We start from the raw sequence: 26725 nt of genomic DNA, 5'->3' as shown, positions 1-26725 counted from the left end.
ACTCTGCTCAAGAACACTTTTCTAGGAAAGGGACTGAGACACAAAGAACTATTTTTCTATATGAAAATGCTAATATACTCTTTAAACTAAATATGTCAAGCTATGTCAAGAACAAAACATGCTGAATAATGATCCTTGACCAGTGTTTTATAAGACACTACACAGTGAAGAAAACAATAAATTCCCTTTGGGCTAAATATATAAATAACAAGAAATGCTATACTGCTCTAAAGACACGTGATACTCATGTCTCTGTCTTCTCTAACTTGTTTTCAAAATATGCTGCACAAATATCCCTCTAGACAGACACATGAAATCAAATGTAAAGCCATAGGTTGAATTCACGTTCAACTTCAGTTTTGGTCCGCTTCTCAGTTCAGTGTCTTGTTGAAGACTGACTCGTGAAACTGGGAGACAAGACGACAGGCGTCACACTATAATTAAACTTAGCTCAGCAATGTGCCTCAAGGAGAAACAACAAGAAAACACCACTGCGCTAGAGATATTGCTTCACAAAAGTGTTGTTTTGTCCATATTGAGATGCTTTTTTGTACAAAAAGCAAACAAGGGTATCATGAAAATCATATTAGTTTAATTTAAGAAATCTCAGCTGTATTTGAACACAACAACAAAGCACATCCTGCTTCCAAATGCATTTCCATGCAAATGTAATGTAACTGACAAAATCTAAAGTTGAATAATAAAACAATAAACGTGATGAAAGATTTGAGATATTATTGAAGTATTTCTATAAAAAATGGTCAGAGCTTTTAATCCCTGTCTGCCTGGAGGATGGACTCTGGGATTTACTGTCTGTGTTGATGAATGAGGCTGACTTATCCAAGCGGCGATGACTTAAATTTAGGAAATGAGCTCAGGCCTCCTCCCAGCAACACCCTGTCCATGATGATATAAGTGAAGTCACTGATTAAAGTTGCTGAGAATCAAATAACAATCCTCTCAACAGTTGTCAGTGGTGATAGCTATATGGTCGCTAGCAACGTCAAAAAAGCCTGGTTTATGATAGGAACATGTGTTGCTTAACAGAGGTGGGAAAAAATCAGCATCATTTGTATTTCATGATCCACTGGTTTTATTTTATTCATCAGACTTCACACAACTCCCTCTGGATGGAGTTAAGATTTTGTACAATTATTTTCACATTAATAAAAACCATACTCCCCAGTACCTGTAAACTTAGACTTAGATGTGCAAATTAGCTTTGAAATTGTCTATGGCTGCCTTTGCCAGTCACATGACCCTCTGCTTTCCCTTTTATATCAGTCCTTCCAGAGTGTCCAGCCTATCCCTAGTTTAACACAGAGATTGCTGAACAGGCTACTTCAAAAGTCATTCCAATAGCACTGTTTAGAAATATAAAGTAATTGTCATTTGGAATTTTCAGGTTCAATAAATTCATAGAAATCAGTAAACCAATCCTGACTTACCTGATGTGTTTCTGTTTCTCTGCAGTGTGCCTGTCTGTCTGTTTACATCCCCAGTTGTACACAGTATATATTAAAGTGAACCATACTATGTGTACACTGTCTGTCTGTCTCCGTCTCTTAGCCTGTCTCTAATCTTTTCAGCAGCTACAAAGGAACCTGTCTGTCTTTTTGTTTGTCTTCAGTCTGTTGACTTTTACGAGCTTCCACTTCGTGTGTCCTGTATATTTGCGCTGGGGTGAGCTGGCTTCCCCCTCTGCTATTTTTACATCACACGCTGACAGATCCAGAGCTGCAGCTCTAAATTTAGTTTTGGGGGTGAGGCAAACAGGAGGAGAGCAGTGGGCAGACCGGAAACGCAGAGAAGTGTCTTGAATTGACTGAGATCACTTATGTGAAATGGATCTGTATTCAACAGGTGCAACAACCAAAAGAAACAGGGCAGCAGTTAGCATTTCTGGGCCAGTCAGAAATCAGTGCTGTCAGTGATCCAGGGTCATTCTGCACAGCAGAGACATATCCAAGTAGAAGCTTTGTAGTAAGGCAGCCAGTCAGTGTAACAACTGTCAGAGAGCGTTATGGGTGTTCAGGGTTCCAGCAGGAAAAATCTTGTTCTGTCTTTCATAGATCATCATTGCAAAAGATGAACAACTGTGTTACTTAAATGGTTTTCAGTAAAGAGTTAAAAGTACCTGTTCAAACCTGTGGACATAAAACTGAAGGACACAAGTCAACTACAGTTCCCAAGGTACATTTCTGTGAGGCACATCCAGAGTCAGGAACAGAAACAGATCTGTACCTCGCTCCCTCCAAACCAAGCGGGTTCTGGGCTGCCGCTTTGAAGCTTTGAGTTTTGCATTGTAACTATTGCATATTTGGACAAGTGGAGAGGACAAGCATTGTCATGTCTCTATCCTGATTATTCATCATGGATGAACTGATTTGATTTTGATGGTCAAAGGTCAAAGCCTGTTACCTCTCAAATCAGTTTTGGAATATTAGTCAAGTCATTTCCCCCACAAATATAGTTTATATAATTTCTCACTAGAAATGATTCACTGGAGTTATATATATATATATATATATATATATATATATATATATATATAATATAGTGATAACTTCCATTTCACCATTTGTTCTTCACCACAACTGATGGTGGTGAAGGTTATACCATATATATATATATATGGATTATATCAATATCAATATCATTAATATCGATATAATTATATTATATAAATAAGTGCTAAGTAATAGTAATTTCTAGCTGCTCATCAGTATTCATGACTGACGAGGTCCCACTGAAACTGGACCACTACTTCTTGTAAACAACTATTTCTTCATGACCAATAGATAAATAAAGCCATGGGACTCAGCAAGGTGCAGCATGTCTCAACAAAATAAACAGTGTTTGGATATTCCCTACTGTGGCCATGTGGGACTGATGATGCAGGCTGACATGATCGAAATTGGCCAATGAATGAGCTAGCTGTCAGTCCATGTTTACATTCCATTCAAGTTTACAACTCTTTGTTTTATTTGTAAAAACCTGAACAGGCAGGAACCACAAGGCAAGAGTGGATTCTTTCTTTCTCTGCTCTGGACAAGTTACGGGTGTGAACACAAAGCCAAAGTGGCGTACTTTCCTGATAAAGCTGCTCCTGTTCACAGGTCATTTTTTTGAGGTCGAGCAACAGCAGGAGACCCCTTCACCTGTAACAGGATCCACATTTCACCCTGCTGCAGGTCAGTTTGAGCTGCAGGCCAGGCAGCTTCACTACTATTTTTACCACTCTGAGTCAAGCTGCAAGGACCCACTGTGATTTTTATACTTTTGGGTACTTATATCTCCATAAAAAGAATGATTTCACAACATGTACAAACATATTCATATAGTTGTTTATTTGTATTGTGGCCATCAGCCATGTTACTTCCTGGAGCCAGAAAATACTGATGCAGTTGCAAACTGAAAGCAACTGGTAATTCCAGACATACCGTACTTTTCTCCACTGTTTCATGGCATTTGAAGGTTTGCTGTTAAAGATCTCCTTGGTATTCCCCAACATAGAAACACAGCAATTGTACCATACCAGTGATTACTGTTCTAACCATTAGTTTTGATTAATTGACCTTTGTTTTTACGAAATCATGGTGTTTTTTTCTGTCAGTTTGGCAGATGGCTCTAAATACTACAACACCCATGTGCCTTGGCTCCGACTGGCATGAAGAGAAGTGTGAACTTTATTGTGAGCTTTAGCAAAGCCGGGACACTGGTAATTAGAAAGTGTCATGAGATAAGTTTTGTTGTGAATTGGCTCTATATAAATAAACTAAACTGAATTGAATTGAATTGCTAATCACAGGGTCGTACCTCTCCACATACCACTCCTCATCCACATGATGAAGGATCCTTGGATGAGACACTGAAGCACAGATTGCTTCTGCGGTCAGGTCAGTGACTTGCATTGTAACAATATGTGATAGTCTGAGTGTGGGTGTGAATGAATGCAAATGTGAAAGCAAATTGTGAAGCACTAAATAAATGTAGCTATTTAGCATGTTTCTACAAGTGTAACTTTCCTCACATCATCAATGTACACAACAACATTTCAAGCTTTGTGGTGTTTTTTTACTGAAGTGAACCTTTTTAGCTGCAGTTAACTTTTTTTGTCCATTGGTTTGTATCTTTGACAATCCATGGATGACAATGCTGGTCAATTATCCTACCACTGAAATATCTCAATAACTACTGGACACAGTAAATTTTTTGCACACTTATTCATGCGTACCTCGAGAATCCGCTCACCTTTAATCCAACATCAGGTCGAAGTTTAAATGCACACAGTACTTTGATATATAACCAAATGTTTGCAGCTAATGCTAATGACGTTCCTATCAGCCTTAGCTGTACTTGTGTTATGTTAGCATGTTGATGTTAGCATTTAGTGTCAAGCACAAAGAAAGAACATTCTCACAGAGGTGCTAACATGGCTATAGTCTCTTATTCTTATTATCAAGATATTTTCCAACACAGTTGTTTATCCTTTGTACAGGAGATTCTTGCCCATCCAACCCTTGAAGTGCTCCTCCTGTCAGTAACCCAAAGCCAGGATGCATCAAGCAAGAACACACACACAGCTCTTTAAAGTTTAAAACCTAATTAATGCATCAGTGATTCAGAAAATCTGCAGTCAGGCTCACATCACAACAAGGTAAACGATCTTTGGCAGAATAAATTGACTTCACTTTAGTGTATTTAGAATTTTCTTGAATCAGCATCTAGTTGACATTAGAGGAACTGCAGCTGAACAAACTTGAGTTCTAACTCAGATGGGGAGGATTCTGGTTTGTTAAACCTGACCAAAAGGAATAGAAGAAATGCATTCTCTGAAATGTATACAATAGATTTTATTTTGCAACTTTCTTATTTCATCTATCTCTCTCCGCTTTCCTCCTCCACTTCCTCTTCACTTTCCTTCTATTCTGACTACTCTATTCTATTTCTCTCGACCTTGCTTCTCCACTTTCTCCATCTGTCTCATATTCACCAACACTCACAGGCAGGCTTCTTGCTTTCAGTTTAACCAGATAAGAATCAGAACTGGACTCTATTTTTATAAAGACACATAAACAGAAAGCAGAGTGAGCCATTGATGAAATCTGTACTGCTGTACTGTACTGCAGTCTGTATATCTGTCAACATGGAACCATCTGGATTAACAGACAGAACCCAAACTTAATCCTTCACTTACATACAATATTTCACATTTACAAACACTTCAGTTTGTCCAGCCTGTAATGGTTGCTTCTAAGGCTCACATCACAACATGATGTAGTAATAACCCTTCCAGTGTTATTTGTTGAAGCACCCTTGTGTGCAGTGGAATAAACAGGAGATTCGGGTTTGAATCCTCTGCATGGCCAAATGTTAAAGTTGGTTTGACTTTAACTTGCATTACCAAACCAAAGCATGATCTTTTCTTAAAATCATCCAAGTAGGTTTTCTTCCTAACAAACTAACAAAACTATGACCATTTCACAACATTAACGGCCCAGAAGTCATAATATTTGATAATATGAGAAATGTTTCTCAGCAAGTTTTATTTTGAAAGGCTAACAGACCATTGCATATTTATTATTGTTAACTTGACATTGGATGATATGATGATGATGGAGGTTCTTCATGAGTTGTGTCACACTGAGACCGATGTTCACAGTGTTGTCCTCCAGCGCTGCTCTTCTTTGTTGTCATGACAACACAGCTGTCCAGGATCACGGTGCAGCAGGGAGAAGTTTTGAACAAAGTTAAATCATCAACATGCAATATTTCAGGTAACATATTGAAATACAAAGCTCAAACATGAAAAAAATAAATTGAGAATATAAAAATATTTCAATAAATTTCAGCAACTGACCTACCTGTGATTGTAGCACACTCACTTGTTTTTAACCCAGTTGGGCAATTCTGAAAAAGCAGGACCTCAAATGTCAGTATGTGAATTCCACACTGTGTGCTAAAGGTGACAGAAACTAAGCTTTGTTTGAATTGCTGCATCTGTCATACATGCATATAGGATTTTGTTGTAGAAGTATTTATAGTTGTCACAGACAAAACTTTGACTTCCTCTTTTGAAACTGAATGAAGGTCATTTTTAAGAAAAAAAGGATAAGGTGAATCTTCACTTCCTGTCACACATATGCTAAGGACATTTGACGTTTTTTAGATTTAGCCAGTTTGTTGGTGATGTAGATTCAATCTTACTTTGTCGCTTCTTTGATATTGAGTGTGCGATGAAAAAGTGGGGTATGTTTATATCGTGGCTCTTTGGGTCTTCAGCCGCATCTGCAGTACAGAGTTAAAATTTTACTTCATTGCTAAATACTGATATTGAGATACACATTTTGTCTTTTGTTTCATTCAAATGATAAGATATTATAATATATATAACTATAATTTGTTATACTATTAGCATTAAAATACCAGTACTTTAAAGTTCAGTAATCATATCAAAATAAGATTGTTTGTGATAAAATACTAAATCTTCTATAAAGCCAAAGTTCTCAAATGTCAAATTTTGTCTAAATTCAACTTTAGACAGAACTCTGGAAAAATTATCTTTTAAAATTTATACAATAAAATAGTAAATAAATCAGATAAATTGATGAGGACATTTGATGTCAACTTTCATTTGGAACAGAGAGCACTGAGCTATAATACCCAAACCTATTAATATGAAAAGAAGAACAACTCAACTCACTGTCACTAACACACACTAGCACAGACAACAAAAGTTGTATGCTCTTATTATCAGGTTTAAGTCTTCTTTGTTCCTTCTGAACAAACAGCTGATGAAATCCATCATGTATTTAGCAGCTGAACAGTCTGGCTCCTCTACTGAGTATCAGCTAATGAAACCTCTCTGCTGCCTCCTCCTGCTCCATTTACATGTTTGTTTTGGTTTCTGTTGTTGTTCTGATGTTTTTTAGATTTAACCAGTTTATTGTAGATGTAGACTCAGTCTTACTTCGCGGCCTCACTACTCCTGAGGGTCCGATGATCCTGTGGTGTAGGTTTATACCTTGGCTCTTTGGGTCTTCAGCCACATCTGCAGTACAGAGTTAAAATTTTACTTCATTGCTAAATACTAACATTGAGATACACCTTCTTCTTTATTTACCCTGTGTCAGACTTGAAGTCTGTGCGACGGTGCTCAGTAAGAGTAAGAAGATCACAGTCTTCATGGTTCTGCAAGATAAGAAGCATACAAACACCAAACACCATGGATGGCTGAGCTGGTACAGTACAGAGAGCAGACAGAGTTAGTCTTATTGCTTAGAGTAACTTAAATAGAAGACAACATTGTAAGATTACACAGTTGTTTCAGCTGATATCACTGTGATTTGATATTAATATTTAGGTAGGATAGAGTTTTAATGGTACTGAGAGCCCAGCGTCATTCCAAGAGTGTCAAATACCAGCTTCTCAACATCTCTCAGCATTTCATTCATCTTTTCCCACACCTAACCATTCTGTGCCTTAACTTAACCAAAATAGCTTTTCATGTGAAGCACCAGTCCAGGGTGTACCCCGCCTCTCGCCCATAGTCAGCTGGGATAGGCTCCAGCTCCCCCGCGACCCTGACGGATAAGCGGTATAGAAAATGGATGGATGGATGTCAAGCACATGCTAAGCCTTTCCGCGTCAGCTACAGAAGTCATAGGACATCTTGCGTGTCTGGTTGTAATGCACAAGGAAGTGATAGAATGTAGATATTCAGTGAGCTGTGTTGGGAACGTGTTGGTATTGACATGCGCAATTGATCTGGCATATGTGTAAGGTCTGCTCTGCTGCCACACACAGTACAACAGATGGTTGATATGCACTCAGAAAGTCAATTTTACAGTATCATCAGTTATGTTCACAGATTCTCAGATTCTCTCATCAAGAAGAATAAGTTCAATTTAAGTCTATACTGTCTCTTGCAACTTGTTTTCTACACTAAAAACACACCAATGCTAAATGAGCAGTTGAGCTGAGTTGAGAGTACAGAGGGCAGGAGTAGAGAATGATGTCTTAACTCACCTTCAGTAGCTGCACTCTGCTTCTCTGACCTGAATGTCTCACACCAATCTAGCTGCTCTTTATTTATATTATTCTGATCATTGAAATGCCAATGTGTGTGTGTGAGTGTGTGCGTGTGTGTGTGTTATTAAGGATAGTCTCAGGTGAAATTCCTTAGGCTATAAGGATCACACATGCTTAATAGTTAATTGAATAATTGCTGTTTAATATGTGATTAAGAGTTGGAAAATAAATTAAATTCTTCCTTCTCACTGTTTTCTTTGCAGTTTGTTCTGTTTGTTTTGACTCTTCTGTTAGTATATTAGTATTGCCCACTTCAGTCATGACTCTTCTCAGGTAATGTTAAACTGAAAGACTTCATTTATTCAACATGAAAGTAATGGGTCCCAACAAAGTATTGTGTTTCTGGTTGCATTCATGTCATTTTGTTGTGTAAAGCTCAGGTTTGGTTTAATTTATCCATATTCCAGTGTCCACGACAAACAGAATGCTTTACTCAAAATATGAACACATTTAACAGGGCTAAATAATGAAGCTTTTTCTAGCCTCCAGTGGACTGGCATACAAAAACTGAGCCTCAGCCATGGAACATAATTAATCTGTATTTAAGACATAAAGATATCCAGACACATAATTTTATGTTTTACATGAACATTGCTGTGCAGGAGGCACTATTGGTCTGCAAATGCTTTGCTTTTAAATACTTTAAACAGAAGGCCAAAGAAAGAGGGAAACGAATGAGCGCCATGTGACTATACGCCTTCTTGCATGAGACTGATAATACATGTAGTAATGCCTTTTAAGGAAAGTATCTTGAGGCTAAAGCCAGGGTTTTCGGTGTCAAGAAGGTGACCCTCGTTTACCTTCGCTAGATCCCCATGTGAACATGTGCTGCATGCCTAACCAGTCCTGAACCTTCAAATTTAGATCAAGTATAAAGACAGCCACCCCTTCAATATTCCACTCTTTTGGAACTGGCATCACCATTCTTGCAAATCCCATAGACCCACATGTATGTGCCAGAAATGCAAGGAGTCCTCTTCATAAGGAAAGAGTGATTGCAGATGAAAGCTATTCATTTGCTTTTTCAGACCACATTCTATTGAAGTGATACAGATTCTCAACTGAGGGAACATGTTATAGATGCAAACTTGTTAAGTCGTATGTTTGGAATGCCTCCAAATGAACCCACATAATTACAGCAACACAAACTCTATGGCTTGCAGGTTTTGTCACAGGAACTTCTGTGCATTCAGTTGGTGATGCAACAAAGCTGAGCAAGAATACTGTGTACTGCACAAATTTGGTTTGGCTCTTTCTGAACTACTGAATATTTTTGTTATATTTCCTGGCCATTTACCTCTGCTGGCTATAAAAGAAGCCTTCTGTAAAACTGTAAATATAGTATACATTAACAGTTCAAGGGACAGCTCGCAGGATTTCCCTGCAAAACAATATATAGACTTAGAGAAAACGTAACTTGTAATTTTGAGATGTGTGTGTTTTTGTGGTATACTGCAGAAATATGCACTATGAATGCTGCAGCCTTCCATCTCTCCAAGACCTGTATATCTCCAGGACTCTGATGCGTGACCCTCATCACAGCTGACCCTTCTCACCCTGGACATGGACTCTTTGAGAAATTCCCTTCAGGCAGAAGGTTACTCACGCCACAAGAACAGCTTCTTCCCCTCTGCTGTTGGACTGTTGAACACCAGCTGATTAACATACTGCTCTGCACTTTAGTTAATTCAGTACAGTCACTGTTCCCTGCTCATGTCACGATCCACCTGCTGACCATTTGCACTGTTTACCTCACTTACTTGCACTACTTCCACTCTGTATTACCTCACTCTTGTACTACCTCCATAACCATATTGATTTTACTTATCTTATTTTATTTTGTTTTACTTTATTCAATTTTATCTTCTTTTATTCTATTCTATTATTATGTTACTCGTTCTTACCTTTTATGTATGCCAATGTATATCATTGGCATACATAAAAATACATAAATGTATATCATTGGCATACATGTATATGTATGTATATGTATACCAATGACTAAGACAAATTCCTAGTAATGTGAAACCTCTTCACTTACATGGCAATAAAGACAATTCTGATTCTGATTCTTTCATTCCGTTGCACATAAATTCTCAACTTGTGGAAAACAAAGAACAACTGCAGATAGTGCAGCAGTCACAATGTTTTATTTTATTTTATTGTTTTTTCATTTATTGACATGACTTGTATGTGGCCTGTTTTAATGCTTCAGGTTATCTCATGGTTGAAGTCTGAAGAAAATATTCCATCTGATTTGCCTGAGCTAAAAGTTGACCAAGTCATGCCTTCTATTTGGCCTTGGGGCAATTCATCAGCTGGTACAATGGAAGGAGGAACTTCCATGATTCATCCCAGCCTGAGAATGACTTGACAAATATTTGCTTTTTCAGGCTGCCAGGACAGACCAAGAACCTCCAAGATTCTGCCCACTCCCTCAAGAACTTGTTTTCGTTTTCAGTCTCCATCTTAAGCTTCTTTATTGAAGTGAAGCTTTTCTTGGGATGTGGTTGGGTTTTAGCTAACAGGTGGCATCCTGCCCACTTCCTCTCTGACTGTTTCTCTTCCTCAATGTTGGAAAACAAATACCTTCTTGTTTTGATCTTTTTTGTTATAATCACCATAGGGTCAACATTTTCCTTAGAGTTAGATTTGGATGTGGTATGTGTACTGGCCTCCTGCAGGAACTGATGGGAGCTTCCCCAAAGCTGGCGTGTTGCAGCGTTGTTGCCAAAGTTGTTGATGTTGTTTTGTATTTCCTTTCCTCTTAACCACATGACTGCATACTGACACAAGTTAGGGGGGGACTCCATCCAGGGTTGCTCCACCTGTGACATGGGGTTGGCAAGCCTGAATGACATTTCCCACTTGGACTCATTCCCATTGGAAATGGCATGCTGCTGCTGAGTAGTGCTGCTCATGCTTTTCCCAGGTATCCCTGAGGATCTGTAATGACTGTGTTCAGAAGTGGTTCAGAAGTGATCTGGATCTCCAAGAAGTGTTCCATTGATTCAGACCCAGTCTGATGTAGCTCCAGCACCCTCTTCTGGTGATGGTAAATATTTGTTGTATTTCCATGACTTCCCCCACACCACAGCAGAAGCTTGAGTCTGGGTGATGAACACAAGTAACCGTAGCCTGTTTGAATTCTTGTCATGCACATTTTTGTTCTTGTAGTTGGGGACTAGAGTGGAGAAGTGAGCCATTGATAAAATCTGTACTGCTGTACTGTACTGCGGTCTGTATATCTGTCAACATTGAACCAGTTGGATTAACAAACAGAACCCAAACTTAATCCTTCACTTACATACAATATTTCACATTTACAAATACTCCAGTTTGTCCAGCCTGTAATGGTTGCTTCTAAGTATGATGTTGATATAACCCTTCTAGTGTTATTTGTGGAAGCACCCTTGTGTGTAGTGGAGGGAGGAAAATCCAAGTCAGGAGGTGACTGAGGTGCTTAGGTGGGTCATACATAGGACTTTCCTTCAGGAGATTCAGGTTTGAATCCTCTGCATGGCCAAATGTTAAAGTTGGTTTGACTGTAATTTGCATTACCACACGAAAGCATGATCTTTTCTTAAAATCATCCAAGTAGTTTTTCTTCCTAACAACCTAACAAAACTATGACCAATTCACAACATTAACAGCCCAGAAGTCGTAATATTTGAGTAGTGTTTCTCAGCAAGTTTTATTTTGAAAGTCTAACAGACCATTGCATATTTATTATTGTTAACTTGACACTGGATGATATGATGATGATGGAGGTTCTTCATGAGTTGTGTCACACTGAGACCGATGTTCACAGTGTTGTCCTCCAGCGCTGCTCTTCGTTGTCATGACGACGCAGCTGTCCAGGATCACGGTGCAGCAGGGAGAAGTTTTAAACAAAGTTAAATCATCACCATGCAAGATTTCAGGTAACATATTGAAATACAAAGCTCAAACATGAAAAAAATAAATCGAGAATATAAAATTATTTCAATAAATTTCAACAAACTGACCTACCTGTGATTGTAGCACACTCACTTGTTTTTAACCCCAAATGGGCAATTCTGAAAAAGCAGGACCTCCAATGTCAGTATGTGACTTCCACACTGTGTGCTAAAGGTGACAGAAACTAAGCTTTGTTTGAATTGCTGCATCTGTCATACATGCATATATGATTTTGTTGTAGAAGTATTTATAGTTGTCACAGACATAACTTTGACTTCCTCTTTCGAAACTGACTGAAGGTCATTTTTAAGAAAAAAAGCATAAAGAGATTCTTCACTTCCTGTCACACGTATGAGCAAAGCTCTTTTCAGAAAAATTGATGAGGACATTTGACGTTTTTTAGATTTAGCCAGTTTGTTGTAGGTGTAGACTCAGACTTACTTCGTGGCCTCATTACTCCTGAGTGTGCGATGATCCAGTGACGTATGTCTATATCTTTGCTCTTTGGGTCTTCAGCCGCATCTGCAGTACAGAGTAAAAATTTTACTTCATTGCTAAATACTAACATTGAGATACACCTTCTGTCTTTTGTTTCATTCATAGGATTAGGTATTATAATATATATAAAACTATAATTATTTTTGATACTATTATCATTAAACTACTAGTACTTTAAAGTCCAGTAATCATATCGAAACAAGACTGTTTGCAATAAAATAGAGATATAAACATGTTTTTTTTCTATAAAACTTCTTTTAACTCAAAATTCTCAAATGTCAAATTTTCTCTGAATTCAACTTTAGACAGAACTCTGGAAAAAATATCTTTTAAAATGTATACAATAAAATAGTAAATAAATCAGATAAATTGATGAGGACATTTGATGTCAACTTTCATTTGGAACAGAGAGCACTGAGCTATAATACCCAAACCTATTAATATGAAAAGAAGAACAACTCAACTCACTGTCACTAACACACACTAGCACAGACAACAAAAGTTGTATGCTCTTATTATCAGGTTTAAGTCTTCTTTGTTCCTTCTGAACAAACAGCTGATGAAATCCATCATGTATTTAGCAGCTGAACAGTCTGGCTCCTCTACTGAGTATCAGGCAATGAAACCTCTCTGCTGCCTCCTCCTGCTCCATTTACATGTTTGTTTTGGTTTCTGTTGTTGTTCTGATGTTTTTTAGATTTAACCAGTTTATTGTAGATGTAGACTCAGTCTTACTTCGCGGCCTGTTTATTCTTGAGCGTGGGACGAACCAGTGGGGTAGGTTTATACCTCGGCTCTTTGGGTCTTCAGCCTCATCTGCAGTGCAGAGTTAAAATTTTACTTCATTGCTAAATACTGATATTGAGATACACCTTCTGTCTTTTGTTTCGTTCAAATGATAAGATATTATAATATATATAACTATAATTATTTTGATACTATTATCATTAAAATACCAGTACTTTAAAGTTCAGTAATCATATCAAAATAAGATTGTTTGCAGTGAAATACTATGAGAGATATAAACATGTTTTTTTTTCTATATATAACTTCTTTAAACCCAGAGTTCTCAAATGTCAAATTTTGTCTAAATTCAACTTTAGACAGAACTTTGGAAAAAATACAATACAATAAAATATTCAATAAATCAGATAAATTGATGTCAACTTTCATTGGGAACAGAGAGCACTGAGCTATAATACCCAAACCTATTAATATGAAAAGGAGAATAACTCATTGACAGTGACACACACTAGCACAGGCAACAACTGCTGTATGCTCATATTATGGGGTTTATTTACCCTGTGTCAGACTTGAAGTCTGTGCGACGGTGCTCAGTAAGAGTAAGAAGATCACAGTCTTCATGGTTCTGCAAGATAAGAAGCATGCAGCTGAAGTGGTCCTCCTGTCTATTGATACATTTTTGCCCAACATCTCTGACACCATGGATGGCTGAGCTGGTACAGTACAGAGAGCAGACAGAGTTAGTCGTATTGCTTATTTAAATTATTGAAACAAAAAAAGCATTTTCCCCACAGAGCAACATTATAAAAGAGACATCTGTTAAACTGTTGACAGGACTACTCTAACTCTACTCCACAAACAAGGTCAGACTTTACTCTTTATATTCTGAATTTTTAAACCATAAAGGTTTAATATTACTAACGTTTTCCAAGCCTAATAATAAAGCAGAGTAACAACATTATAGAATTACACGGCTGAACCAAAATATCTAGAACTCAGTTGTTTCAGCTGATATCACTGTGATTTGATATTAATATTTAGGGAGGATAGAGTTTTAATGGTACTGAGAGCCCAGCGTCATTCCAAGAGTGTCAAATACCAGCTTCTCAACATCTCTCAGCATTTCATTCATCTTTTCCCACACCTAACCATTCTGTGCCTTAACTTAACCAAAATAGCTTTTCATGTGAAGCACCAGTCCAGGGTGAACCCCGCCTCTCGCCCATAGTCAGCTGGGATAGGCTCCAGCTCCCCCGCGACCCTGACGGATAAGCAGTATAGAAAATGGATGGATGGATGTCAAGCACATGCTAAGCCTTTCCGCGTCAGCTACAGAAGTCATTGGGCATCTTGCGTGTCTGGTTGTAATGCACAAGGAAGTGATAGAATGTAGATATTCAGTGAGCTGTGTTGGGAACGTGTTGGTATTGACATGCGCAATTGATCTGGCATATGTGTAAGGTCTGCTCTGCTGCAACACACAGTACAACAGATGGTTGATATGCACTCAGAAAGTCAATTTTACAGTACCATCAGTTATGTTCACAGATTCTCAGATTCTCTCATCAAGAAGAATAAGTTCAATTTAAGTCTATACTGTCTCTTGCAACTTGTTTTCTACACTAAAAACACACCAATGCTAAATGAGCAGTTGAGCTGAGTTGAGAGTACAGAGGGCAGGAGTAGAGAATGATGTGCAATGTGTGAACTCACCTTCAGTAGCTGCACTCTGCTGCTCTGACCTGGATGTCTCACACCCATCCAGCTGCTCTTTATTTATATTATTCTGATCATTGAAATGCCAGTCTGGTGTGTGTCTGTGAGTGTGTGTGTATGTTAACAAGGGTAGCCTCGGGTGAAAGCCCTCAGACTGTAATGATCACACATGCTTAATAGTTAATTGAATAGTTGCTGTTTAATATGTGATTAAGAGTTGGGAAAAGAACATATTTAAATTCTTCCTTCTCACTGTTTTCTTTGCAGCTTGTTCTGTTTGTTTTGACTCTTCTGTTAGTATATTAGTATTGCCCACTTCAGTCATGACTCTACTGAGGTAATGTTAAACTGAAAGACTTCATTTATTCAACATGAAAGCAATGGGTCCCAACAAAGTATTGTGTTTCCGGTTGCATTCATGCCATTTTGTTGTGTAAAGCTCAGGTTTGTGGCTATACGCCTTCTTACATGAGACTGATAATAGTTATGCCTTTTAAGGAAAGTATCTTGAGGCTAAAGCCAGGGTTTTCAGTGTCAAGAAGGTGACCCTCGTTTACCTTAGCTAGATCCCCATGTGAACATGTGCTGCATGCCTAACCAGCCCTGAACCTTCTAATTTAGATCAAGTATAAAGACAGCCACCCCTTCAATATTCCACTCCTGTGGAAATGGCATCACCATTCTTGCAAATCCCATAGACCCACATGTATGTGCCAGAAATGCAAGGAGTCCTCTTCATAAGGAAAGAGTGATTGCAGATGAAAGCTACTCATTTGCTTTTTCAGACCACATTCTATTGAAGTGATACAGATTCTCAACTGAGGGAACATGTTATAGATGCAAACTTGTTAAGTCGTATGTTTGGAATGCCTCCAAATGAACCCAGCAACACAAACTCTATGCCTTGCAGGTTTTGTCACAGGAACTTGTGTGCATTCAGTTGGCGATGCAACAAAGCTGAGCAAGAATACTGTGTACTGCACAAATTTACATAATGGTCCATCCAATACACTAATCATAATAAATGAATACAAAAAAATAAATAATGCATTATTCAATTTATCCACACACCAAATATTTACACACCATACAATAATTTTACACAAACACCACATAGCCAACACCATAAGAAAATAAAAACCCCCTGAGTGCAATGGGACGTGCCCCCTTACCCTGTGCCCAATAAAGTCCGCCCCTGCAGCGGCGCGCGCTTCCGCAGAGGAGCAGTGGAGCCGGACCGGGAATGCAGGTGACTATGAGTGTATGAAAAACCAGAGTCTTTGCAAACTGAACTGAAGAGGTGGACGAGTAGTGGGTACCTCACCACACGCCTGGATGCTAAACCGGGGAGAAAACTGACATGGGTGAGTTGTGGCTGTAGGCAGTGAGCGATGCAGCGGGCTGATTCTACAGCGCCGAAGCGTCCATGGCGTACGCCACGCCAAACATGTCACCAAGCATTTAAAACATATATAACCATATAACTGACGACAGAGTCCATTTCTCCGTGTGCGTGCGTGTGTGTGTATGTGTGTGCGCACACGCATCCGCGTATACATGCGCCACAAACTCCAAAAAGTCTTTTTTAATTTTAATTTCCAACGCTGCCTCGCAGCGTCACCAAAACCGCGTCCCTCGTGGGAGACCGTGAGAAGGGGTTGCTCACCTTCTCACAGAAGGTTTTCCCACGCATTAACTTTCATTGTTGTTCATTTAATCATGAATATTCAATGTTATAAAAAAAATACTTGGAATCAAATTTTCAGCAGTTTTGATCATAAGGTACCTATGAACACATTCTGGATTGTTTTAGGCATTCTGTTTAGATATTAAGTAATCTTTAGTAAACCATTTGAAGTAATATTTGTAGTCTTGAATTGTTTTTTACATAACTTGCAATTTTGAAATGTGTGTATTTTTGCGGTATACTGCAGAAATATACACTATGAATGCTGATGCTTTCTAACCCTCATTCCGTTGCACATAAATTCTCAACTAGTGGAAAACAAAGAAAAACTGCAGGTAGTGCAGCAGTCACAGTGGGGTTTTTTTATTTTTTGTTTTTTCATTTATTGACATGATTTGTACGTGGCCTGTGGGGTTGCTCCACATGTGGCATGGGGTTGGCAAGTCCGAATGACATTCCCCTCTTGGATTCATTCCCATTGGAAATGGCATGCTGCTGCTGAGTAGTGCTGCTCATGCTTTTCCCAGGTATCCCTGAGGATCTGTAATGACTGTGTTTATGATTCAGAACTGATCTGGATCTCCAAGAAGCGTTCCATTGATTCAGACCCAGTCTGATGTAGCTCCAGCACCCTCTTCTGGTGATGGTAAATACAGTATTTGTTGTATTTCCATGACTTCCCCCACACCACAGCAGAAGCTTGAGTCTGGGTGATGAACACGAGTAACTGTAGCCTGTTTGAATTCTCGGCATTATCTTCGATCAGGACTTGTCATTTATCCATCACATCAAACAGATCTCTAAGACCGCCTTCTTTCACCTCCGTTATATTGCTAAGATTAGGAGCGTCCTCTCTCAAAGTGATGCTGAAAAACTTGTCCATGCTTTTGTTACTTCTAGGCTGGACTACTGCAACTCACTGTTGTCAGGATGTTCAAATTATTCTATTAATAACCTGCAGCTGATCCAGAATGCAGCAGCTAGAGTTTTAACAGGAATCAGTAAAAGGGATCATATCTCCCCCATCTTAGCTTCTCTTCACTGGCTTCCGGTAAAATTCAGAATAGACTTTAAAATTCTCCTACTTACATATAAGGCCCTAAATGGACTCGCCCCATCATACCTGCAGGATCTAATAGTCCCATATATTCCCAATAGATCACTCAGATCACAGAGTGCAGGTTTACTTACAGTTCCCAGAATTTATAAAAGTAGAACGGGAGGACGAGCCTTTAGCTATCAGGCACCCCTGCTGTGGAACCAGTTGCCAATCTGGGTTCGACAGGCAGACACCACCTCCACTTTTAAGACTAAACTTAAAACCTTTCTGTTTAGTAAAGCATATAGTTAGCACCAAATAAAGTGTGTAGGGCTGGTAGGCATAGTTTCACTCACCTCATGATAAATAGCCACAGGTAGAATAGGTCTGACTAACTGTTAATCTTTAAATCTCTATCTTAGCTAAGCTGCTATAGGCCTATGCTGCCGGGGGACACAAACATGATCCACCAAGCAGTTTCCCCTCCTCCTTTTCCTCTTCTATCCTCTCCCCTCGTCAGATTAACATGCAGTTCATTATTTTATGTCACTAACTGCTTGTTCAGTTCTCTTCGTAGTTTTGTGTCTCTCCCTCCCTTTCTCTCTCTCTCTCTCTGTATCTTTCTGCAGGTATCTCTCCATCCAGATCTTCATGTTGAACTGTAGCCGGCTCTATGACCAACCCAATGTGTATTGTTGACATCTGCCTGTCATTCATTCTTTTGTGCACCGACTATCAGCAGGGTGGTTCTCCCTGCGGGCCGAAATTGAACTGAATAGAATTGATAGGATAGTGATTTTCAACAGCACATAAAACATACATGAATGACACAGTAGTTCATTATAATTTCACTATTATGATTTCAGTCTTGTGAAATGCTAAAACCATACTGAGGTGGTATCAAAAATGAAACTAAACAGTTGAAATTTTGTTTTACTTTGTAATGTCATTCTCATGTTGTTAACTGCTTTCCTGCCTTTACAACATCCATTGCACGTCTGCCCGTCCTGGGTGAGGGATCCCTCCTCTGTTGCTCACCCTGAGGTTTCTCCCATTTTTTCCTGTTAAAGGTTTTTCTGGGAGTTTTTCCTTAGTCGATGTGAGGGTTAAAGGGCAGAGGATGTTGCTGATGTTATGTAAAGCCCTTTGAGACAAACTGCCTGTAAAAATGGGCTATACAAATAAAGTTGACTTGACTTGTCATGCACATTTTTGTTCTTGTAGTTGGGGGCTAGAGTGGAGAAGTGAACCATTGATAAAATCTGTACTGCTGTACTGTACTGCAGTCTGTATATCTGTCAACATTGAACCAGCTGGATTAACAAACAGAACCCAAACTTAATCCTTCACTTACATACAATATTTCACATTTACAAATACTTCAGTTTGTCCAGCCTGTAATGGTTGCTTCTAAGTATGATGTTCTAATAACCCTTCTAGTGTTATTTGTGGAAGCACCCTTGTGTGTAGTGGAATAAAGAGGGAGGTAAATCCAAGTCAGGAGGTGACTGAGGTGCTTAGGTGGGTCATACATAGGACTTTCCTTCAGGAGATTCAGGTTTGAATCCTCTGCACAGCCAAATGTTAAAGTTGGTTTGACCAAAGCATGATCTTTTCTTAAAATCATCCAGGTAGGTTTTCTTCCTAACAACCTAATAAAACTATGACCATTTCACAACATTAACGGCCCAGAAGTCGTAATATTTGATAATATGAGTAATGTTTCTCAGCAAGTTTTATTTTGAAAGGCTAACAGACCATTGCATATTTATTATTGTTAACTTGACACTGGATGATATGATGATGATGGAGGTTCTTCATGAGTTGTGTCACACTGAGACCGATGTTCACAGTGTTGTCCTCCAGCGCTGCTATTCGTTGTCATGACGACGCAGCTGTCCAGGATCACGGTGCAGCAGGGAGAAGCTTTAAACAAAGTTAAATCATCAACATGCAAGATTTCAGGTAACATATTGAAATACAAAGCTCAAACATGAAAGCAAGAAGTTGAGAATATAAAATTATTTCAATAAATTTCAACAAATTGACCTACCTGTGATTGTAGCACACTCACTTGTTTTTAATCCAGATGGGCAATTCTGAAAAGGCAGGACCTCAGATGTCAGTATGTGACTTCCACACTGTGTGCTAAAGGCGACAGAAGCTAAGCTTTGTTTGAATTGCTGCATCTGTCATACATGCATATATGATTTTGTTGTAGTAGTATTTATAGTTGTCACAGACAAAACTTTCCACTTCCACTTTTGAAATTGACTGAAGGTCATTTCTAAGAAAAAAAGGATAAGGTGAATCTTCACTTCCTGTCACACATATGAGCAAAGCTCTTTTCAAACATAAGACATGTAACATTGCTGCATAATAATAATTTGTGCATAATAGTTGAAGGCAGATATAACACCTGTGTTACAGTGATGCAAAAAAGACTTTAACCTTGAGCTGCTGGATTTACATTAGACAGAAGTCAGGCTTTGGCATGTTGAAAGTGATATGGAAAAATTACAGGTCAGAAAAAGTGTGTCTAAAAGGGGCTGAACTGATGGAGAGCTCTCAGTTTACTGTCAGGGGGTTCATTACATTCTGCTATATATCTACCATATATCAAACAGGCTCTGAGACACCTGAAAAACAAGACAACAGCTTAAGTCTTCTTTTTTCCATCTGAACAAACAGCTGATGAAATCCATCATGTATTTAGCAGCTGAACAGTCTGGCTCCTCTACTGAGTATCAGCTAATGAAACCTCTCTGCTGCCTCCTCCTGCTCCATTTACATGTTTGTTTTGGTTTCTGTTGTTGTTCTGATGTTTTTTAGATTTCACCAGTTTATTGTAGATGTAGACTCAGACTTACTTAGTGGCCTCCTTGATCTTGAGCGTGCGTATATCTTGTAGGGTGTGTTATGACTCTCGGGGTCTTCAGTCGCATCTGCAGTACAGAGTTAAAATTTTACTTCATTGCTAAATACTGATATTGAGATAAACCTTTTGTCTTTTGTTTCATTCATATGATTAGGTATTATAATATATATAACTCTATTTATTTTTATACTATCATCATTAAAATATCAGTACTTTGAAGTTCAGTAATCATATCACAACAAGATTGTTTGCAGTAAAATACTATGAGAGATATAAACATGTTTTTTTTTATATAAAACATCTTTTAACCCAAAATTCTCAAACGTCAAATTTTCTCTGAATTCAACTTTAGACAGAACTCTGGAAAAAATATCTTTTAAAATGTATACAATAAAATAGTAAATAAAGCAGATAAATTGATGAGGACATTTGATGTCAACTTTCATTTGGAACAGAGAGCACTGAGCTATAATACCCAAACCTATTAATATGAAAAGAAGAATAACTCAACTCACTGTCACTAACACACACTAGCACAGACAACAAAAGTTGTATGCTCTTATTATCAGGTTTAAGTCTTCTTTGTTCCATCTGAACAAACAGCTGATGAAATCCATCATGTATTTAGCAGCTGAACAGTCTGGCTCCTCTACTGAGTATCAGCTAATGAAACCTCTCTGCTGCCTCCTCCTGCTCCATTTACATGTTTGTTTTGGTTTCTGTTGTTGTTCTGATGTTTTTTAGATTTAACCAGTTTGTTGTAGATGTAGACTCTTACCTCGTGGCCACATTGATCCTTAAAATTTTACTTCATTGCTAAATACTAACATTGAGATACACCTTCTTCTTTATTTACCCTGTGTCAGACTTGAAGTCTGTGCGACGGTGCTCAGTAAGAGTAAGAAGATCACAGTCTTCATGGTTCTGCAAGATAAGAAGCATGCAGCTGAAGTGGTCCTCCTGTCTATTGATACATTTTTGCCCAACATCTCTGACACCATGGATGGCTGAGCTGGTACAGTACAGAGAGCAGACAGAGTTAGTCTTATTGCTTATTTAAATTATTGAAACAAAAAACATTTTCCCCACAGAGCAACATTATAAAAGAGACATCTGTAAAGCTGTTGACAGGACTACTCTAACCACAAACAAGGTCGGATTTCACTCTTTATATTCTGAATTTTTTCACAGATTCTCAGATTCTCTCATCAAGAAGAATAAGTTCAATTTAAGTCTATACTGTCTCTTGCAACTTGTTTTCTACACTAAAAACACACCAATGCTAAATGAGCAGTTGAGCTGAGTTGAGAGCACAGAGGGCAGGAGTAGAGAATGATGTGCAATGTGTGAACTCACCTTCAGTAGCTGCACTCTGACCTGGATGTCTCACACCAATCCAGCTGCTCTTTATTTGCCAGTCTAGATGTGTGTGTTTGTGAGTGTGTGTGTGTTAACAAGGGTAGTCTCACGTGAAAGCCCTCAGGCTGTAATGATCACACATGCTTAATAGTTAATTGAATAGTTGCTGTTTAATATGTGATTAAGAGTTGGGAAAAGAACATATTTAAATTCTTCCATCTCACTGTTTTCTTTGCAGCTTGTTCTGTTTGTTTCCACTCTTCTGTTAGTATATTAGTATTGCCCACTTCAGTCATGACTCTACTGAGGTAATGTCAAACTGAAAGACTTCATTTATTCAACATGAAAGCAATGGGTCCCAACAAAGTATTGTGTTTCCGGTTGCATTCATGCCATTTTGTTGTGCAAAGCTCAGGTTTGTGGCTATACGCCTTCTTGCATGAGACTGATAATACATGTAGTTATGCCTTTTAAGGAAAGTATCTTGAGGCTAAAGCCAGGGTTTTCAGTGTCAAGAAGGTGACCCTCGTTTACCTTAGCTAGATCCCCATGTGAACATGTGCTGCATGCCTAACCAGCCCTGACCCTTCTAATTTAGATGAAGTATAAAGACAGCCACCCCTTCAATATTCCACTCCTGTGGAAATGGCATCACCATTCTTGCAAATCCCATAGACCCACATGTATGTGCCAGAAATGCAAGGAGTCCTCTTCATAAAGAAAGAGTGATTGCAGATAAAAGCTATTCATTTGCTTTTTCAGACCACATTCTATTGAAGTGATACAGATTCTCAACTGAGGGAACATGTTATAGATGCAAACTTGTTAAGTCGTATGTTTGGAATGCCTCCAAATGAACCCAGCAACACAAACTCTATGCCTTGCAGGTTTTGTCACAGGAACTTGTGTGCATTCAGTTGGTGATGCAACAAAGCTGAACAAGAATATTGTGTACTGCACAAATTTGGTTTTGGATATCACAGGATGTGTTTAACTTTGTGCGTGTAGCACTTTTCATGCAAGAATAATGTAGCTCAAAGTGTTTTACACAATAAAAAACAAACAAACAAAAAAATGTAGTATGCTTCGAACCAAATTTTCGTCAACTTTGATCATAAGCTACCTATGAACACATTTTGGATCTATTTAGGTATGGAGTATTCTTTAGTAAACCATTTGAAGTAATATTTGTAGTCTTGAATTGTTTTTTACGTAACTTGTAATTTTGAGATGTGTGTATTTTTGTGATATACTGCAGAAATATGCACTATGAATGCTGATGCTTTCTAACTTTCATTCCATTTCACATAAATTCTCAAATTGTGGAAAACAAAGAAAAACTGCAGGTAGTGCAGCAGTCACAGTATTTACTTTTATTTTTTGTTTTTTCATTTATTGACATGACTTGTATGTGGCCTGTTTTAATGCTTCAGGTTATCTCATGGTTGAAGTCTGAAGAAAATATTCCATCTGATTTGCCTGAGCTAAAAGTTGACCAAGTCATGCCTTCTATTTGGCCTTGGGGCAATTCATCAGCTGGTACAATGGAAGGAGGAACTTCCATGATTCATCCCAGCCTGAGAATGACTTGACAAATATTTGCTTTTTCAGGCTACCAGGACAGACCAAGAACCTCCAAGACTCTGCCCACTCTCTCAAGAACTTGTTTTCGTTTTCAATCTCCATCTTGAGCTTCTTCATTGAAGTGAGGCTTTTCTTGGGACGTGGTTGGGTTTTAGCCAACAGGTGGCATCCTGCCCACTTCCTCTCTGACTGTTTCTCTTCCTCAATGTTAGAAAACAAATACCTTCTTGTTTTGATCTTTTTTGTTATAATCACCATAGGGTCAACATTTTCCTTAGAGTTAGATTTGGATGTGGTATGTGTACTGGCCTCCTGCAGGAACTGATGGGAGCTTCCCCAAAGCTGGCGTGTTGCAGCGTTGTTGCCAAAGTTGTTGATGTTGTTTTGTATGTCCTTTCCTCTTAACCACATGACTGCATACTGACACAAGTTAGGGGGGGACTTCATCCAGGGTTGCTCCACATGTGACATGGGGTTGGCAAGCCTGAATGACATTCCCCACTTGGATTCATTCCCACTGGAAATGGCATGCTGCTGCTGAGTAGTGCTGCTCATGCTTTTCCCAGGTATCCCTGAGGATCTGTAATGACTGTGTTCATGGTTCAGAAGTGATCTGGATCTCCAAGAAGCGTTCCACTGATTCTCAGGATATCTTTTCCTGAATATCTGCTTATCAAAAGATTGGCTCATAATCGCTGTGGCTCTCTGTGGTTGGATCACCATCAATACATCCTCCCCTTTGTCTCTGGACAGCTGTCCAGCAGTGCAGTGCTCTGTGTTGAAGGACCACTTCCAGGCTTCCCTCCACTGGATTAAAGAGGGTTTGTCATGGAGGAAATCAGTTTCTGAAACCATCCAGGCTTCCTGCCAGTCAGAGACTGACGTAGCATATGTGATTGACCTATGTGTAAGTGAATCATCCGGATGGGGATGGTGGGAAGCAACAAATGTCCCTCTATGGCTGATGTGTGTTCTACCCTGCCCTGGTTCTGATTGGTGCTGGGGCCTCAAAAACATCCAAGATTCTCCCCAGCTTTGCTCCCCGGTGGGTCCATTCTTGGGGAGTTCAACAGGTGTGAAGTGGCTCTGGTCCCTTGCATGATCTCCTCTGATATGGGATATAACAGACCAATCCTGCTGCCACAGTTCAGCTTTCTGACAGAGACTTTGACAGGTGAGTTTCCATGCCTCTTTCCAATCTGAGGCAATAAGCTTTCTTTCCTCCACCTTTTCAGATGCTCTGAAAGGTCTCAAAGGGTCAGGTCTCATTCTTCTCTCCGTCTTCATTCTGTGTTTCAGCGTTTTCCAGGAGTCTCTCCATTCTGAAGCAGCTAAGATATTTTTCATGCATTTAAGATGAACCAGGGGTTCTATGGTTAATTCTCTCTTTGGATGATATATCACATTATCTTTCAAATGCTCAAAGCACGGGTCAGTTTTCTCTGATGTTATGTAATGCCTCTTTGCATTCTCCATCTTCAGGACTTTCTCAATTTCTTCACATGGGTTAGAGTTGTTTTTAGTCACCTGCCATGACTTGCTCCACTCAGACAGAGTTTTAAATTCACTGCAGAGCTGACAGTATGGATCTCTGTCCTTCTGCTCATGAGACACACTTTTTACTTTATGGAAATGTGATTCATTCTGCTGGCTGTGATCATCATAGGTTTCACAGTGATCTTGCCCAGAATTCTTGTGGTTGTTGAAGACTTCTATGGCTGCTCTCCATGAGCTAGCCCACTCTGAACCGCAAGACCTTTGAACTTGAGGCAGCTTGGATTGGTTGCAAGCATGGTGGTTGACAAGCCTCCAACACTCTTCCCACTTAGAACTGATGTCACTATCCTTATCTTGTTTGTCAGTAATACGCTCACTCATCTGACCACAATTTGTAATAATAAAATCATGTTGCTGAGTTGCTGGCTTCATGGATCTCCATGACTCATTCCACTCTAATGAGCACAAGCCTTCATTGTGGTGCAGAGTCTCCACCAACAAGGTGAAGAATCCAGATTTTGACACATTCTGTTCATTTGTATCCATCTTTTTGTTGTTTTTATCAGATCTTCTCCAGGACATCTGCCACTCATCAATGGGCAGACTTAAGTGTAGGTCTTGTGATTCCAGCACCCTGTAGTCAGGTTTCTTCCAGAGATGAAAACTATGAGGATCTGACATATTGGGCCCATTTAGCCAAGGTTTGCCTTCTTCAGAGTATGGCTGCTGAGTAGCGAACATCCAGCACTTGCCCCAGTCTGATGTAGCTCCAGCATCCTCTTCTGGTGATGGTAAATATTTGTTGTATTTCCATGACTTCCCCCACACCATAGCAGAAGGTTGAGTCTGGGTGATGAACATGAGTAACTGTAGCCTGTTTGAATTCTTGTTCTGCATATTTTTGTTCTTGTAGTTGGGGGCTAGAGCGGAGAAGCCTCCTTTCTGGCTTCCTGGTCTGCGGAACAAACATGAACCTGCACCAAGAGGAAGAGTAGGAGTAACCTGGGCTTGCTTGCTCTTCCAGACATTGTTGCTGTCTATCTGATTCTCAGCTGGTTTAATTTTCCTCTCCACCCTTTTTCCTTTTCCACTGCTGGCTAGCACACGATTTTCCCAGTCCTTGTTAATGCTGCGAGAAAAACACAAGTAAAAACATATAAGAAAAAAAGGTAAAAATGCCCAGAAAACATGAGTGTGAATGTACTTACAAGGAGGACAACACCTCTTAAAGACAGAATGAAATGGACACATATGAGGCACAATGAGTAGGATTTTTCAATGAACAGACAGATGCAGAAATAATCTCTCTCAGTTATGTTATGAGGATAGCTGTATATATGACTGCACTGTTCAGTTAATTGAAGTGCTAAAAGCAAAGGCAACCGGATATCTTTAGGAAGATGTTTCACCTCTCATCCGAAAGGCTTCTTCAGTTCAGAACTGAAGAAGCCTGACAGCACGTCATTAAAGGCAAACTATTGATGTGAAGTTTAGTGCAAGTTCAGTCAGCAAGATCTCTTTGGCCATGCCCAATAAATCACAAGGATTTTCCTGCTATCTTTAAGCTTATTCATTATCTTATTCTCTTTTTTGAATAACAACCTGTTCTCATTCAACTGCCATTTTAGCCCCAAGATTTCACTTTACCACAGCTACCATGGATGTCTGGTCATCTCCAATCAAACCATCC

At 39.1% G+C, this 26725-nt stretch overlaps 3 long non-coding RNA genes across 3 annotated transcripts; 1 reads left to right on the top strand and 2 right to left on the bottom strand.

Annotated features, from left to right (window-relative positions):
* Positions 1–2988: 2988 nt before the first annotated feature.
* On the top strand, positions 2989–8287 carry LOC124051970. Its single transcript, XR_006841903.1, has 4 exons — positions 2989–3194; positions 3617–3721; positions 3812–3899; positions 4502–8287. It is a non-coding gene; the product is annotated as an uncharacterized LOC124051970 (long non-coding RNA).
* Positions 5516–8066, bottom strand: LOC124051969. Its single transcript, XR_006841901.1, has 6 exons — positions 8032–8066; positions 7127–7194; positions 6974–7054; positions 6211–6291; positions 5868–5913; positions 5516–5710 (listed from the first exon to the last, which is right to left on the bottom strand). It is a non-coding gene; the product is annotated as an uncharacterized LOC124051969 (long non-coding RNA).
* An 11161-nt stretch (positions 8288–19448) lies between the features above and the next one.
* On the bottom strand, positions 19449–21393 carry LOC124051971. Its single transcript, XR_006841904.1, has 4 exons — positions 21374–21393; positions 20588–20662; positions 19771–19816; positions 19449–19612 (listed from the first exon to the last, which is right to left on the bottom strand). It is a non-coding gene; the product is annotated as an uncharacterized LOC124051971 (long non-coding RNA).
* Between the last annotated feature and the right edge of the window lie 5332 nt (positions 21394–26725).

This window comes from Scatophagus argus, chromosome 20 (genome assembly GCF_020382885.2).
Source record: "Scatophagus argus isolate fScaArg1 chromosome 20, fScaArg1.pri, whole genome shotgun sequence".
Classification (NCBI taxonomy): domain Eukaryota; kingdom Metazoa; phylum Chordata; class Actinopteri; family Scatophagidae; genus Scatophagus; species Scatophagus argus.
Note: the sequence above shows the minus strand (reverse complement) of the source record. Positions and strands in the feature narration are given on the sequence as shown.